General features: G+C 34.8%; 1 long non-coding RNA gene across 1 annotated transcript; it reads left to right on the plus strand.

The window, feature by feature from the left end:
* The first annotated feature begins 248 nt into the window (after positions 1-248).
* Positions 249-17,080, plus strand: LOC145271223 (uncharacterized). The gene is made up of 2 exons (XR_013865762.1): positions 249-471; positions 16,068-17,080. It is a non-coding gene; the product is annotated as an uncharacterized LOC145271223 (long non-coding RNA).
* The last annotated feature ends 522 nt before the right edge of the window (positions 17,081-17,602 follow it).

Here is a 17,602-nt window from a genome sequence, read left to right on the forward strand (position 1 = left end):
TTTGTTATTTGATTGACTTCGCTATTTGTTCAATTCCTTCCTTTTTGAATTGTTTATGTGAAATATTCAGTTTTGCATTTTTTTATATTTGGATTATTTGGATTACTGTTCTCATCTTGGATGTAAACAGTAGTTCGACTAATCCAAATCATAATGAAATGTTCAATCTTTTACACGAGGAACAAAATAATGATTACACCGTTTTACGATGAACATAAGTTCTTTGTTCTAAAGCAGTTGATTTTTTCTTCTTATAATAATTTCACGTTTAAATCGTGTTTTTTATCTTTTAATTTTGATTCTTTTATATTTTCATATATTTAATTGCTTAATGAATTGGACACACAAAACAAAATTTGGATCAATTTACTAAAGATTATATTAAGAAATTCTAACAAACAAACAAATTTTCTGCGTTGGACACAAAAGAAAAACGATTTCTTTTTTCGTTTTAAATTCCTAGAATGGAAGGTAAGTATTTTTGTTCACTTTACAACAATATTATTCAACAACTTTAAAATAATATTAAATATTAAAATAATTTTATTCTTTATTGCAATCCTATAAAAATATTGGTTTCGTGAATAAAATATATATGTTAAGTTTCTTTCCAACTCCTCAAAAAACCTTTAAAATTACGACTTTTCTAGTTTTTCAATGGTGCTGAAAACGAATATCACATGTAAATTTGGGGCAGATAAGTAGTTTTCTTGATATGAAGAAATTATTTTTTTTTTAAAGTGTAGAATCGTTGTCTTATATAAATTTCACGTAAAAAAAAAAACACCCGCCTTCTGGTCACCTAATAATTTCGTTATAAAACAAATTTGAAAATGAAAAAAATGAACGAATCTCTTAGTAAAAAAACAGCGCCGGTGTTTGAGGGTGCTGAAAACAAATATCACACTGAAAGTTAAATAGCTAAATTAACTGAAAGTTAAATAGCTAAATTCTTCTTAAAAATTGCTTTATGATATGAAGAAATTACTAAGTGAGCAAAAAGTGGGTGCTCATTTTAGGTTACTTTTATATAGGAAAGTGACCCCCCACTTATTGAAAAAGTAATTTCTTCATATTATGAAAACTACTTATCTTCCCCAAATTTAAATGTGATATTCGTTTTCAGCATAACCGAAAACCTAATCAAGTTGTCATTTTAAAGTATTTTTGAGGAGTTGGAAAGAAACTTGACATTGACCGAAATGTGTTTATTTAAGTAAAATTTAAATATTAAAATAAGTTTACAATATGAAAGGTAAGTTATTTTTTACACTTTAAAAAAAATCCCATTGAATAACTTTTAAAATAATCTGAAACTTTTTTTTTTTTTGCAATCTCCCTCAAAAATATTGATTCTTAAAATAATATTAAACATAAAAAAGGTTTAATTTTATTCCAATCCAATAGAAATATTGATTTCGCCAATAAAAATGTGGGTACTCATGCAGAGAGTGATCCGTGCTGAAATAATAACGTTATTATTTAAAAAAGCCATTCTTAACATGGGGAGGGGAGGGTGTTTTGTACCTATTCTATACTTTAACCTTACAATTGAATAAAAAAAACATATAAAACTTTAATTAAACTTGGAAATACGATTTAAAAATAGCGCGGATCAGTAAGTGAACTAGCACCGCCTATTTTATATATATATATATATATATATATATATATATATATATATATATATATATTGTGAGAAAATAAAAATAAAAAAAGAAGATTGCTTACTTGGTGGCGCCGGCCTCGAGGGCGGAATTCTAATCTGAGTGGTTGAGAGGACGAGTCTCTTATAGACTTGGAGGAGTAGGGGGAGGCACAATTCTTCTGGTATAAAAGAATTGTGTCTCTGACTAGTACCAGTTCTGTTAATGACTTACTGGTGAACGGTTGGCACAACTTAGTTACTCGCTGCTCGCTGTACTACAATACTTGTTACTCGACCCAGTAGGGGGGGGTCGCATAGGGCATCCTTTGCAACCCCTCGGAGCTTACGTTATCACCGGGTAATCTACTTTACCCTCTAAATAGTTGTTTTTTTTCCACATCTTGCAAAGGTTTTGCTGCTTACTCTTTCGTTGGTTAACTACTGTCATGAACGTCATGAAAGAGCAGCTCCTACGCAGAAGGGAGTCATTGACTCAGAAGATTCAGGGACGACTGAAGATGGGTCGTGATGGAGTTAGGCCATCGGCGTACTCATTCTTAAGGACGGAGATTCGACAATTCATTGTCGAGTTAGAGACTTGTATCACACAGCTGGAGTTAGGCTCCTTTGATGAGAGTACACCTGCTGAGATTGAGGGTGCTTGGCTGCCTCAACTGAAGGATTATTATGAAGACTTGGGCGATTTGGATCAAGCATACCGACAGCCAGAGCCCAGCCCTTACTCGGAATCTGCCTTGGAGTTCTCAAGGGCTTCTGCAACTACCGGGAGAGGTTTTTCCTTCATTGTTAAACCCCCACGTATACAGATCACAGGGCCTACATTTAGCGGACAGGAAATGGAGTCCGTCCGCATGAGTTTCAGAAACTTCTTGACTAGGTTTGAGAACTGCGTGATCGGCATGGCCAATGATGCCGAGAGGTTGAACTTCTTGAAGTGTTCATTCTCAGACAGAGCCTTGAGGCTGGTAAATCACCTGAGTTGCACTGACACCAATTACCAGCAAGCCATGGCTATACTGAAGAGGGAGTATCTGGACCTGGATGAAATCATTGACCAAATATTCCAGGATATTCTGGACTATGTACCAAAGAAAGGTGGAGGCCTTTTTGAGCTGGGGGACTTCGTTTCCAGGACGGCATCGCTGTTGGAAGAGCTGGGGAATTCCTTTTCATGTGACTTTTCTGTAAACGATTCTAGCGGAGCCAGACTGATGGCTAAGATTCTATTTAGGAAATTTCCTCTCGAACTGAAAGGGGAGATAATAGCGCTAAAAAATAGACGGGTGCCGCCTTTGTCCTCCATATTGAGACTAACTGGAGAAGCAATAAAGAGATTGCAGATTAAGGGCGATGTCTCCACTGCATTTACATCAACAGTAAGACAGAATACGTCTCAAAAGTTTGGTAGGGGGAACGCTATTATTCCTTCTTTTCATGTGGATGTGAACAATGCAACTTCAACCGGGTATTCCCGCACGTTGCCACCCATTCTCTCAGTTACATTCTCTTGTGGAGCAAAGACAGTGTCAGTGAATTGCCTACTGGACATGGATAGCGGGCGGACATATCTGGCGGCAGATGTACTGAGAACTTTGTGCCCAATCGAAACCCTTGGTGTCAATTGTCAGCTGAAATTGTCTACCTTTCTAGGTGAGTGTCAGCGTGGGTTCACAGAGGTAGTCCTGGGAGTTGACTTGGGTTCTGGAAGGACTGTGACATCTCCTGTCTTGGTAGCCGATGGTATGGACTTGTCGGTTCGAGTGGCCAACCTGGAATCTCTATTGCATGTCTTTCAGGATGCAAAATATGCTTTGGCCGGCCAGTTTGAGACCGGAAGGGATTTAATACCGATCAAGGGAATAATTGGGTTAGACCTGATTGAACACCTGGACTCATTGAAGCTGATCCTGTGTTTGAATGGATGGGCCTTTGCAACCCCGCCTGGATTGGTCCCGTTTGGAGCAGTGGACTCGTTTTTCTTGGAAGATAAGCCCCTCTCTGAGGTTACTCACCTCTCGTTTAATTCGGTGATGGAACATACCCCCCAGGTCGATTCATCACATTTATGTTTTGTCCTTGAAACACAATCAACATACCTGGATCCCATGGCAGAGTGCTTTCCTGACAGTATGGTACAAAGAGGACTAGAACAAATGTTTACGTTGGAATCTCTGGGGCTTCCCAGTCAGGAGGACTTTTCTGATTACGATAAAGTGCAGATGAAGCGATTTGAGGAAACGGTAGAGCTTCAGGATAGAAGCTATTATGTGGAGCCCCCCTGGCATCACGATAGATTAGCCAGAGTCCCCTCTAATCATGCAACTTCCTTGCATGTTTTAGACCGTGTGGCAGCAAACTTGACTAAAAGAAAAATATATGATGAATATTTGGAGGTGTTTCGTCAGCAACAGGAGGACGGTATAATTGAAGAGATTTTTGTCTCCCCTCAGGAGTTCGACAAATATGTGTGGATACCACATAGACCAGTTTTCAAGTCGGACCCTACGGCAACTACCAGGATCAGACCAGTGTTCAACTGTAGTTTGAAGACAGGAGATGGATTATCGCTGAACGAAGCAGCATATTCTGGCGTTAACTTAACAGGGGACATCTTAAATTGTTGCTGGCCTTTAGAGCCAACAATTATGTGCTACTAGCAGACATGCGCCGAGCCTTCCTAATGATTCGCCTTAAGCTGGAGGCGGATAGGAACCGGTTTTGCTTTTTTCTTAAACAAGGAGATTGTTTGCGCCGCTTCCGCTATACCACCTTGATATTCGGGTTTACCTCAAGCCCATTTGTGTTGGGGTGCATCTTAAAATTGCATGCGGCAAAATACCCTCAGGATGCTTGCCGCAGAATGATGGAGGACCGGTTTTATGTGGATAACCTTGTGGCATCCGTGGCAGACGCGAGTGAGCTTACTACATTGTATTCCCTTGTTAGAGAGCGTTTGCTGGAAGGGGGCTTTATTATCCAGTCATGCAACTCAAACAGTCAGGCGCTCCGTACTAGGATGAAGGAGTATGGTACTCTAAGTATCCATGAAGAGGAGTGGGAGAGAGTACTGGGCTACCGATACTCCCCACATTCGGAGGAGTTGTATGTCGCTCCGGTAAAGAGCAATCCTGACGTGACAACTAAGAGAGGTGTTCTTTCAGAGTCAGCTAAGGTCTTCGATCCGTTGTCCCTATGTCTCCCGGTTACTATCCGCAGTAGAGTGCTAATCAGGTCCATGTGGAAGAATAGTGCAGGTTGGGATGATCCACTCCAGCCAGCGATCTTGAGCGATTGGAGAGAACTAGCCAGGGACCTTTCAGGGTTGAGTGATTTCCGTTTTTTGCGCAAGGCGCTTATGGCAGGGCTGCCTGGAGATATGTACCTGTTTTGCGACGCGTCCAAGGAAGCATATGGGTTTGCCGTGTATATCGTACAAAATGGTCGGTCATCCTTATTATTTGCGAAAACTAAGGTGGCACCTATGAAGGACAAGACTTTGCCTGTGTTGGAACTAATGGCCGTTTTCCTCGCCTTCAAGTGTCTCCCCACAATCCTGGACAATTGTGAAGGATTTGTTCCCGAGAATTTGTGTATAGCCACGGATGCACAGGTGGTCTTGTCCTGGATTTTATCTCAAAACATGGCTAGCAAAAATGTTTTTGCAAAAAATAGACTTAAAGACATTCTGCAGATGAAAGTGGAGTTGGAGTCTCGCTATGGCTTGAAGACTCTCTTCAGATATGTTGATAGTACACTCAACCCGGCGGATTTGTTAACAAGAGGATTAACATTGAGAAAGTTCCAATCCAAGATGGAATTTTGGTGTTCAGGCCCTTCCTGGCTATGCGAAGGAATATCTCAATGGCCAGGACAGGATATGCCCTGTTTGAGTGAGATATGCCAGCGAATGACCCGCAGTTCAGCAAATTGTTCTTTGATCCATGACCAAGAGTACACTTCGGCCATACCTTTTCAGAGGTTTTCCTCATTCTTTGGTTTACTGACTGTTACTGCCTTGGTGTTTAAGTTCCTAGCCATCCGATTTAATCGACAATGGGACTACAACTCTAAGGCAGCGATCTACCTTATGAAGACAGTGCAACGGCAAGAATTTCCCGTGGAAGTGGAGTACCTAAAGGAGCCGAGTGGTAAACCCATGCCAGTTAGGGTTCGTGCTCTGGATCTTTTTCTGGACCCTGACGGTTTGATTCGATCTGGGGGAAGAATCAACCAATCTTCCCACTTTGGTTATGAAGTTAAAAAACCCATTCTGATAGGGAAACATCATCCTGTTACTAGACTCATCATTTTAGATTGTCATGAAAGGTGTTGCCACCTTAGAACTGGGTCAACTCTAGCGGAGTTGAGGCGAAGCGGTTATTGGGTCCTGCAGGGTCGACAAGCTGTGAATAAGGTACTGGCTGTTCGTGCCAGATGTAAACGTTATAATTCAACGCCAGTGACGCCGAATGCTGCTGCTGCCCTGCCGTCGCACCGTACCGATTTCAGAGTCCCCTATCAACACACGGGGATTGATTTTACTGGCCATCTTTGGGTGAGTGACGGGAAACGAGATACGAAAATGTACTTGCTCCTGTTCACTTGCTTGAATATCAGAGCAATACACATTGAAGTAGTTCCCGACATGAGCGTACCCTCTTTCTTCCAGGCACTGGTTCGATTTACTAACCGATATGGCGTTCCTGAAACCCTTTATAGTGACAACGCGAAAACGTTTATAAAAAGTGGAAAGATTTTCGACCGTCTCTCTTTTTACGGACTATCAAAGAAAATACGGTCCTTGTAAGTTAAAACTTAAAACCATTCCCTTGTTCTCTCCTTGGTGTGGAGGAACATGGGAGCTATGTATCAAGACCATGGAGAACTGCCTATTTAAGATTCTTGGCAGGGGTAGATTGGATTACTTTACCATTCTGACAGTGTTATCGGATATTCAGAGGTCTGTTAATAACCGGCCTCTTACTTACCAGGTGTCAGCCGACAAAAATGCTACTCCAATTACCCCTAATATGTTCCTTATGCCCAATCAGAGCCCCGGGTTATTGATACGACTGGATAGAGAGGATAGAACAACCTTGTTGCCTCCCAGCAGGGAGAGGCTAATTCAAACCTTGGAACTTAGGGACCAGTGTCTGACAGATTTCCAAAAACTATGGTATGAGGAGTACCTGCTAGAGCTGGGAAGGAAGATTCCTGGTCGATCCCGACTCAGTACAAGAACCCGCCTTCAGAAGGATGATGTTGTGCTGATTAAAAGTCCTTTGAAACCCAAACCGTTTTGGGTCTTAGGAACTATTACTGAACTGATTCCAGGCCATGATGGTGTCGTTAGAGCAGCACGTGTTCAAAAGGGGGAGGGCTTGGAGGAAGTACATTCCCTGAAACATCTGTATCCCTTAGAGCTTTCTAGGACTCCTGAAGGACCTCCTGTTGAGGAGGGAGGGGAGACGTTGGATTCACCCCCTAGTGTTGAAGAGCAGGTCTGGTTGTGTCCCCTGTGCAGCTCTCCGCAGCAGAATCAGAATATGATCGGGTGTGACTCGTGCGACGATTGGTACCATTTCCGATGTGTCGGTATCGACTCAGAACCTCCCAACAGGCAAAAGTGGTATTGCCAAGAATGCGCGCCCCTTAAAAAACGATGGAGTAGACCTAGCCTGCTGCCTGCTTGATTGATATCTGGACTGATCGACTACTGCTATATTGTACTAACAGTTGTTTTTTGATTAAGTATTTTGGTGGTCTGTCATTTTGATGTAACTTTTTTCTTTTTCTTTTCTCTCTTCTACCTTTTGTGCTTTTTTCTCGTTTTTGTCGGGAGTGTGTGAGAAAATAAAAATAAAAATAAAAAAAAGAAGATTGCTTACTTGGTGGCGCCGGCCTCGAGGGCGGAATTCTAATCTGAGTGGTTGAGAGGACGAGTCTCTTATAGACTTGGAGGAGTAGGGGGAGGCACAATTCTTCTGGTATAAAAGAATTGTGTCTCTGACTAGTACCAGTTCTGTTAATGACTTACTGGTGAACGGTTGGCACAACTTAGTTACTCGCTGCTCGCCGTACTACAATACTTGTTACTCGACCCAGTAGGGGGGTATCATAGGGCATCCTTTGCAACCCCTCGGAGCTTACGTTATCACCGGGTAATCTACTTTACCCTCTAAATAGTTTTTTTTCCACAATATATATATATATATATATATATTTGTGTGTCTGTGTCTGTGTGTGTGTGTGTTTAGAAATAGTTTTCTGTCCTAATTTACCTATTATGTCGCTAGAGAATTCCGTTTGAATTTTTATATTTTATTCAATGTTTTAGGCTTTGGAATAAGGATTTTTTTTATTACATTTCCATAAAATGATTCTTTTATTTCTTGTACATAAAATGATTCTTTTATTCTGTTTACATAAAATGATTCTTTTATTACGTTTACATAAAATGATTTTTTTATTTCGTTTACATAAAATGATTTTTTTTATTTCGTTTACATAAAATGATTCTATTATTGTGTTTACTTAAAATGATTCTTTTATTTCATTTACATGAAATGATTCTTTTATTACGTTTACTGTCGATATTTCCTACCAACGAGTGGGGGGGGGAGAAATGACGTTTAGCTTGCAACGAAAAATTACCTCGTTGCTTACAAACAAACGTATTCTTGTAAATATAACGCGCTGCTAACAGTTGTCGTACCGGTCTGATAGATCTCTAACAACGACAAGAACAAACTACAACAACAAGCCTACAAAGATTACTCTTTTTATAGTCTCAATCTCTCGTTCAGCGAAATTGAAACGAGACTGGAATGTCTATTTAAGCTATAAGGAATAGACATCCTATTTTCTTCATTAAAAAACACCAGGCCGGGCCGTTCACAGCCATGAGTGTCTTTCCCTTCCCACCGAGCCACCCTTGGTAAGTCAATCAATTTAATTATCACATTACATAAAATGATTCTTTTATTTCGTTTACATAAAATGATTCTTTTATTACGTTTACTGTTGAGAAAACTTGAAGCACTTACCTGCGACTCTCAGGAAGAGTGGCAGCAAAAACCTTTTGTGTGGGTGATGACTCTTTTTATATTGGTAGTTGTTACGTTTAACTTATTTGATTGGCTAACTGGATTATAAGAGGGATGGAGTGAACTGAATTTTGGTTGTGATTTCAGTTTGGGATTGGAGTTGAAGGAAATTGAATCGGTACCCTTATTACCAGACCGACAAGGTTCTACAATTTTTACCTAGTCACAGATCGCAACAAACCATTGTTGCAAAATCCTTGTTAACCTCTACCTTTCAGTGGAGAAAGTTTCCACATTACATAAAATGATTTTTTTATTTCGTTTACATAAAATGATTCTTTTATTACGTTTACATAAAATGATTCTTTTATTACGTTTACATAAAATGATTCTTTTATTACGTTTACATAAAATGATTCTTTTATTTCGTTTACATAAAATGATTCTTTTATTACGTTTACATAAAATGATTATTTTATTACGTTTACATAAAATGATTTTTTATTACGTTTACATAAAATGATTCTTTTATTTCGTTTACATAAAATGATTTTTTTATTTCGTTTACATAAAATGATTCTTTTATTTCGTTTACATAAAATGATTCTTTTATTACGTTTACATAAAATGATTCTTTTATTACGTTTACATGAAATGATTTTTTATTACGTTTACATAAAATGATTCTTTTATTTCGTTTACATAAAATGATTTTTTTATTTCGTTTACATAAAATGATTCTTTTATTACGTTTACATAAAATGATTCTTTTATTACGTTTACATAAAATGATTCTTTTATTACGTTTACATGAAATGATTTTTTATTACGTTTACATAAAATGATTCTTTTATTTCGTTTACATAAAATGATTTTTTTATTTCGTTTACATAAAAGAATTCTTTTATTACGTTTACATAAAATGATTCTTTTATTACGTTTACATAAAATGATTCTTTTATTACGTTTACATAAAATGATTCTTTTATTACGTTTACATAAAAGGATTCTTTTATTACGTTTACATTAAATGATTTTTTATTACGTTTACATAAAATGATTCTTTTATTACGTTTACATAAAATGATTCTTTTATTACGTTTACATAAAATGATTCTTTTATTACGTTTACATTAAATGATTTTTATTACGTTTACATAAAATTAGAACTTAACAGAAACCTAATAAAAACAAAATAATTAGTAACTTTTTACAATCGAATTCAACGTAGTTTTACTGCTAAAAAAATAAAAATAAAAATGTATTTTTGTTTGGCATTACGTCTGAAAGCCCTTTAAATATTTCAAAAATATAGAATGAAAACACAAAATTTAAATATTTAAGACTTTGTTTCATAAATTAAACTGAAACTGAGACCCCACCCCTTCCCAATCTTCCTAATAATGGATGATTCAATCTGATATTTAAATTTTTTATCAAAAATGTGTTTATTTACTTTCGTGATATCTGAGAAAATAATGTTTACTATAAACAAAATAAGTTGATCCAAAATTTGTCGAATTGTTAGACAACTGAGCACAAAATGTTTTTTTTATATTTTTACAAATACTTTTCTGGCCACATTTACCTAATATGTCGCTAGAGAATTGTTTGGATGTTGATATTTTATTCATTTGTTATGTTTTAGAATGAGGATAATTTTCTTTAATAAAGTTTACATAAAATGAGCAGTCATTTATCACCAATTAACAGAAATTTAATATAGAACAAAATAATTGGTAAATGTTTACGATCGAAACCAGGATAGTTTTTCAGTATTTCATTTTTTTTTTACATTTAGAAGTAGTTTTCTGTCCACAAGTATCTATTATTATAAATTTACCTTTTTACATGGTTTTCCTGTTTGGTTTTACCAGTTTTTTTTACACCAAACATTTTTTATAACATTTTCACTCAAAACAAGCCACATTGCCACTTTGATGTATGGGGCTACTATCAGAGTTTAATTGCAGAGTTACTATGTAGGGAGTTTAGCAGCAAATGTCTGTTTACATTACACTTGAATTTCTTCATGTCAGTACAGTTAGAGAAGCAGAAGAGAATTTGAAAGTATCTATTCCAACTCATGTTCCCTGCCTTGACAGAGTTAATAGTAGACCCCATACTCTAGTTGGGGATGCCATTTTCTCTTCCCTGCAAGCCCTTTCTCACAGCTTGTCTCTGCTTTATCATTATTTTCATGGCAAGTGCTCGTCTGAGCTCCAGTCTATCTATAGTCCCCTCGCCAAACTTTCACAAGAAACACTTGTCTAGCTGAAAAAAAAACTATCAATAATTTCCCCCACTCTTTATCTGTGCCTAAACATAAACATAGATTCCATGAACAAAGTTTCTTTCTTAAAATGCACACCTGTGGAACTCTTCCATTTTCCTGCTTTCCAGCTTACTACAATATGGTCAATTTTCAAGTCCAACGTAAACATGTTCTTAATGAGTCGTTTCCCTTAAGTAATTACCAATTTATCAAATTTCCATTAACAATAACTATGACAGTGTTCCATTGACCACTGTATGCTTATTAACCCTTACCCCCAGTGGCCCTTGATAAATGGTGACTGAGTTGTAAAAAAAAACATGTCAAACGTAGGTATATATAATTTCAAACGTAAAATTTTCACTGAGTCCAAAAAATATCATTTAAAACTTTTCTTAAACTTGAAAAAATATATTAACTATTGTGTAAAAACACTTAAAAAGCAACTGTTACAAACTCTTAAAAACGGATCGCAAATTAAAATCCAACATGTTTCAGCATTTTATAATAACATATTCTGTGGAGATCATAAAATTCCATAAAATCTCTCCCATGAACAACTTGTGCTCACCAAACAATGAAGTACAACCGCACAATATATTTATTGTGTGATTATTATTTGAAGCTGAATTACTATTGATACAACACATAAACATTTTAAGGCCAATCGATTTGGCAGGTGTGTTGTTACACACTCCTTACACATAATACAAATTTTATGACGTCATCATACCATCTGGTCTGAACATCATAAACCACATGCAAAATGGATAGTGGCAGCTGAAAATAAGAACTAAGCTTTGACAATCTGCACATTAGTTTACTTTATCGTCAACAACGTCTGGTATTTTATCATTTTATAACTTCTTTTCAATTTGCACATTTTTTTATTATTCTGTAAAACATAACTTTTAAAAACTCATAACTAATTTTATGACGTCATAGCATCTGGCCTGAACATAATAAACCACATGCAAAATGGATAGTGGTAGCTGAAAAATAAAAACAAAGCCTCGCCAATCTGCACAATACCTAATTTTATTGCAACCGACGTTTGGTCCGTAATATGAAACAAAATATCAACATAACTTTTAAAAAGGCAAAGTCGGTCACATTTGTAGGACAGTCAGACGTTTGGTCCCTTATATGTAATGATGTACCTATTTACTATGCCTCCCCACGGGACAGAGTTAGACACCAGGGTCGTTTTTTAACGTGGAGAAAAGGTACAATAATAAAAATTGTCTCAGTCGTGAAGGACTGCTCCGCTCCACCGAAAGAGAACAAGAAATGGAAGTGCAGCATCTGAAGAACAGATACTACACTTTGATCTTGGCCAATATTATGATGTATCTGTTTATAACTTTTTTTGCAATTTGCACAATTTTTTTTATTTTTCTGTAAAGCAACTTTTAAAATTCTTAAAATTTGTGATTCAAGTTTAAAGACAGGCAGTTCTTATTTACATAACCTCAATTTAATGGCTGGGAAAAATTTGCTATGCAAACAGTGAGGAGGATAATTAAGTGCAATATGGAAACTCCGGGTTCATTGAATTAGCATATCTTTCAATATGACACTTAGCTATCCTCTGTTAATTGTATTATGTAATATCATGTGAGCATTATATAACCGACATGCAAGATTGACTGCAGCAGATAAACATTAGGGGTAACAATCCTAAAAACTTTCAACCGAAAATTGATGCACATTAAATATCTGCAAGATACAGAAACAAAGATTAACTTGATCTAGTGTTACTCTTCATTAATTCGCTGTTGAGGTACCTCTTTATAATACATCATCATATTCCAGACATTTCTATTCAAAGCCATATATGAGGTTTTTTTTATCTCTCCGTTTCAATTGTGACTTAACAATGAAAGAAAGAAGTTCATGAAAACATTTGTAATTCTCTTCCTGTTCCCTGTTTTCCTGACTATATAAACATGCAAAACTTAAATGTGATGTAAACAGACATATCACATCACAACTCACAGGGAATGGCTCTGCTGATATGGCCCATAATCCATAGTATCTCATTATGTTTCAGTTGCAATGTGTGTTTTTTTAACGCCAACAATGATACTTTTTCAGTATTTTTTGCTTATTAAATTTTTACATGTAATTATAGAATAGTTAACAACACTTATCTCTCATTCTCCCTTAACAAACGTAAGAAAACTGAAACCGATACAGTCCCCCTCTCTCTCTCTCTGCCACAACAAATTGTAACTATATTGTTTATCATGTTGAATGCATAAAATATAAACGACATGCAAAATTTATAAATAAAGCAGATAAAGCATTAGGTGTAGCAACCCTCAAAACCGTCAACGGTAAAAGGAGAAACACTTTAAAGTCGTTAAAAAGAGTATTGTAATGTTGCTCTTCATCAATTCTCTGTTCAGGTACCTCGTTATAATACATCATTATATTCCAGTACTTTTCTGTTCAAAGCTGTGAACTTATGGAGCTCTATTTCGTCTGTTTTTATTGCCTATATTCATTATAAAATCTCTAAAAACTATATACCTTAAAAATATAAAAAGAATGAACTTTCTAAATATAAAACAATTTTAAAGATTTATTATTACATGTGCTGATCTTACATGTGATTAAGTTTTAAAAAAATATTTATATTAAGCTGAATTAGAGATGAACAGGTATTTTTCTTCATTGGTTTGGAATAATAGGATTGACACCTTGAGAAATACACGAGAAGAAATAGAAAATGTAATTGTCCCAAGCAACGAAAATATCAATCTATATGTGGTAGTTGTATTGTTGTAAAATGTTTAGTTAAAAATCAAAATGATTAGTTAAATGTTTAGTTAAAAGTCAAAATAATTAGTTTAAATGTTTGTTATATGTTAATAATAATTTATATATTTTGTCTTACTAATATTTAAATATAGAGCATTAAACTCGTTTAGGAGTTAAACGTCTATGATTACAAATAATTTTAACGTTCGGATGAATTAAGAATGAACAAATATTTTAAGATAAAATATTCCAACGCCAATTTTTTAAACTCTTTGTTTCCTCAAACAGTAAAAGTCTTACAAGCTTAAATAGAGGAGATTCTGATGTTTGTTTTCCGATTGATACAATTTTCTATGAGTTCATCAGAGAACATTTCATTAAATAACTCGATTGATCTTTAAGTTATATTTCAGACTTTTTGAAGTTGTCTAAGACAAAGATGGTCCTGGTAGTTGCACGAAGCCATATTTACAACAATACACAATACATATGGTAATCCTAGCTTTGTATATGATACTCTCATGTCTAAGGAATTTTCTAGCATGTGTGGATTGATCTTTAAGTTATATTTGAGACTCTTTTTGAAGTTTGTCTAAGACAAAGATGGTCATTGTAGTTGCACGAAGCCATATTTACAACAATACACAATACATATGGTAATCCTAGCTTGTATATGATACTCTCATGTCTAAGGAATTTTCTAGCATGTGTGGATTGTGTATTAAAAATGATTAAATGACAATTTTGTTTTAATCAATAGTTAAAGATTAAATATTAACTCGCTGATGAGTTAAACTCATGTAGTGACAACAATTTCTATGTTCAAATGAATTAGCGATAAACGGATGTCCTTAAACAATCTATAAATTTGAATAATATACTTTAAATTTGAGAAATATATACGGAAAATAAAAAATAACTAATAAAAAATAAATGTACAGTTTTTACTGTAGGTTTTCCAACCGAATTAGTTTAGTGTTTGGCATTAAATGAGTCCCTTTTAAGAAACTGTTGATAGATGTACATATTCCTATATCAAGTATCCCTATATACAGTAAATGCATGTGTTTTAGGAAGACAGAAAAAAGTTTTCTAATGAACCTATATATATATACATATATTTCTCTCATTATAACAATGGAAAATATTACATCAAGATTGTCACACACATGCGCACATGTACAGTTTCCTTAAAACAATATACGTTTATAATGTATTTCTTCAATAAACATATCTTAAAATGCAACGGCTTATTAAACTCAATGAAAATGATTTACACTTTCAGAGCATGTGCAACTTATTTAAACATTTTATTCACATACATAGTGTTTAGATTACTGCATCTTGTACGTGTTTCATTCCATAAACACAACATATCATCAGACTTTTTATCAGTTCATCAAAGAGGAAAATGTTCAAGGCGAAATAAAAAGGTTTAAAAGACAGTAACACACCTACTTGTTATACATACAACATTTATTAGTTTAATGCTAGTAACAGTTTGTTGATTTGCAATAAAAATACTTATTTTAATAAAAATTTAAATAACTACTAAGAATATCAATTCTGTAATGTTCGGTAGGATACCTAATTCGCAGCTTTCGATTTTTTTTGTATACAAATATGCATCAGATGCTAATTACAAAAATAAAATTGCGCTAAGTGATTATTAAAACTGCTGATATTATTTGGATTATAAAATATGGGAATGATAATAATGCATTCAAGTGTTGGATGAAATAATTTGTTGAATGAAAAAAATGTTGAATTCTAAAAATAAAAGTAAAAAATAAGAACCTAATTCTGCTGAATTAAATTATTATGAGTATTAATAAATATGTAATGTTATAAAAATATTCAGTTTAATATAAACACATTAGAAATAAGCGGTTATATTTCCACACATATGACTTAAAACGAAAGTTATTTTAAAAGACCATATTATTATCCATTGCTTAGTAACTAGATTATACATTGATTTGTATTATTAACTTGAATTTACTGAGTATTTAAATTCACTTTCCTTGTAATATAAACTTATTATATTTCTATTGTTAGCAATATATTTTATTATTATCTGTAGCAACTATGGTAGTTGTATGCTTATTTTTCCTACAAGATTTTTACTATATTATTGTTTATTTTACGACATTAATTGTTTATTTTACGACATTAATTGTTTATATTTATATATTTATTACATAATTCGTTTATAAAGTTTGTTTTATAAAGTTATGTTTCTTGTTTTGTTGGCACGATTAAAATAAATAATGATATAAAATATTAAATTTCATTTATTTTTTATTTGCAGATGTTCCTGCTCGAATGTTTTTAATGAATATTAAGGGATCATCTTCCTCCTTACACAATATTCTTTGCACAATTATTTCCTTACGTGACGGACAACAAAAGCGGATGCATACAACTTTATTAGATATGTATGTGTGAAGAGTTATGTTATCTGGATTGTTTAGCAAATAGTGATAAGAACATCGCACATGTTTAAATTTGGTGAAATTTTTGTTTAATGCTTTTATAAATGATAAGATATCGAATTGAACATTTACAAAAGAGAGTATTTTAACTTCTACACTACGAAATATCTCTTATCAAATAAACAAATGGTACAAATTGAAATTTTATAAGCATAACATCTAACTTGCATCAACAACTTCAGATTAAAACTGAAAAAGGTAGGATAAAATCTCATATTGTTTATCACTTGGTATTTGAAATCTTGCTCCAGGAGCAATTAAATTTAAATATGAATATACACATAAGTAAAAAGCCACATTATTGTGAAGTATGTAGATATTCTTGTTCTAAAAAAGCAAAATTAGTGAGACATATGCGAACTCACACTGGGGAAAAGCCATATTCTTGTGAAGTGTGTGGATATTCTTCTACTGAAAAAGGAACATTAGTGAGACATATGAAAACTCACACTGGGGAGAAGCCACATTCTTGTGGGGTGTGTGGATATTCTTTTATTGAAAAATCAACATTAGTGAGACATATGAGAACTCACACTGGGGAGAAGCCATATTCTTGTGAAGTGTGTGGATATTCTTTTATTGACAAATCAACATTACTGAGACATATGAGAACTCACACTGGGGAAAAGCCACATTCCTGTGAATTGTGTGGATATTCTTGTTCTCGAATATCAGAATTAGTGAGACATATGAGAACTCACACTGGGGAAAAGCCACATTCTTGTGAGGTGTGTGGATATTCTTGTTCTCAAAAATCAACATTAGTGACACATATGAGAATTCACACTGGGGAAAAGCCACATTCTTGTGAAGTGTGTGGAAATTTTTTCTCTCGAAAATCATATTTAGTGTCACATATGAGAACACACACTGGGGAGAAGCCACATTCTTGTGAAGTGTGTGGATATTCTTGTTCTCAAAAATCAGCATTAGTGAAACATATGAGAACTCACACTGGAGAAAAGCCACATTCTTGTAAAGTGTGTGCATATACTTGTTCTCGAAAATCAACATTCGTTACACATATGAGAACTCACACTGGGGAGAATTGAATGCATATTAGACCCCAATCCCGGGTGTCTTTGATCTCTCTGTACAGGGTTTTAGCTGGGACTTTGGTATGGTTTACTTTAAATCAAAAATTTAAAGTAAACCCTGATCAAAAATTCGAATTTAAATGAAAATGAAAAATAAAACTAAATCAATAAACTGGCAGGATGTCACCCAGGATAAAAAGATCGACTCAGCATGGCTAGACACTGGGTCTTAGGAAAATGACGTTGCACCTTCTCTTAGGTATGTTGCCACAAGGAACAACACCAAGCTGGACACTCTACCAGACAGATCAGCT

Source organism: Euprymna scolopes, chromosome 46 (genome assembly GCF_053919585.1).
Source record: "Euprymna scolopes isolate OS-2025 chromosome 46, ASM5391958v1, whole genome shotgun sequence".
Taxonomy (NCBI): Eukaryota; Metazoa; Mollusca; class Cephalopoda; order Sepiida; family Sepiolidae; genus Euprymna; species Euprymna scolopes.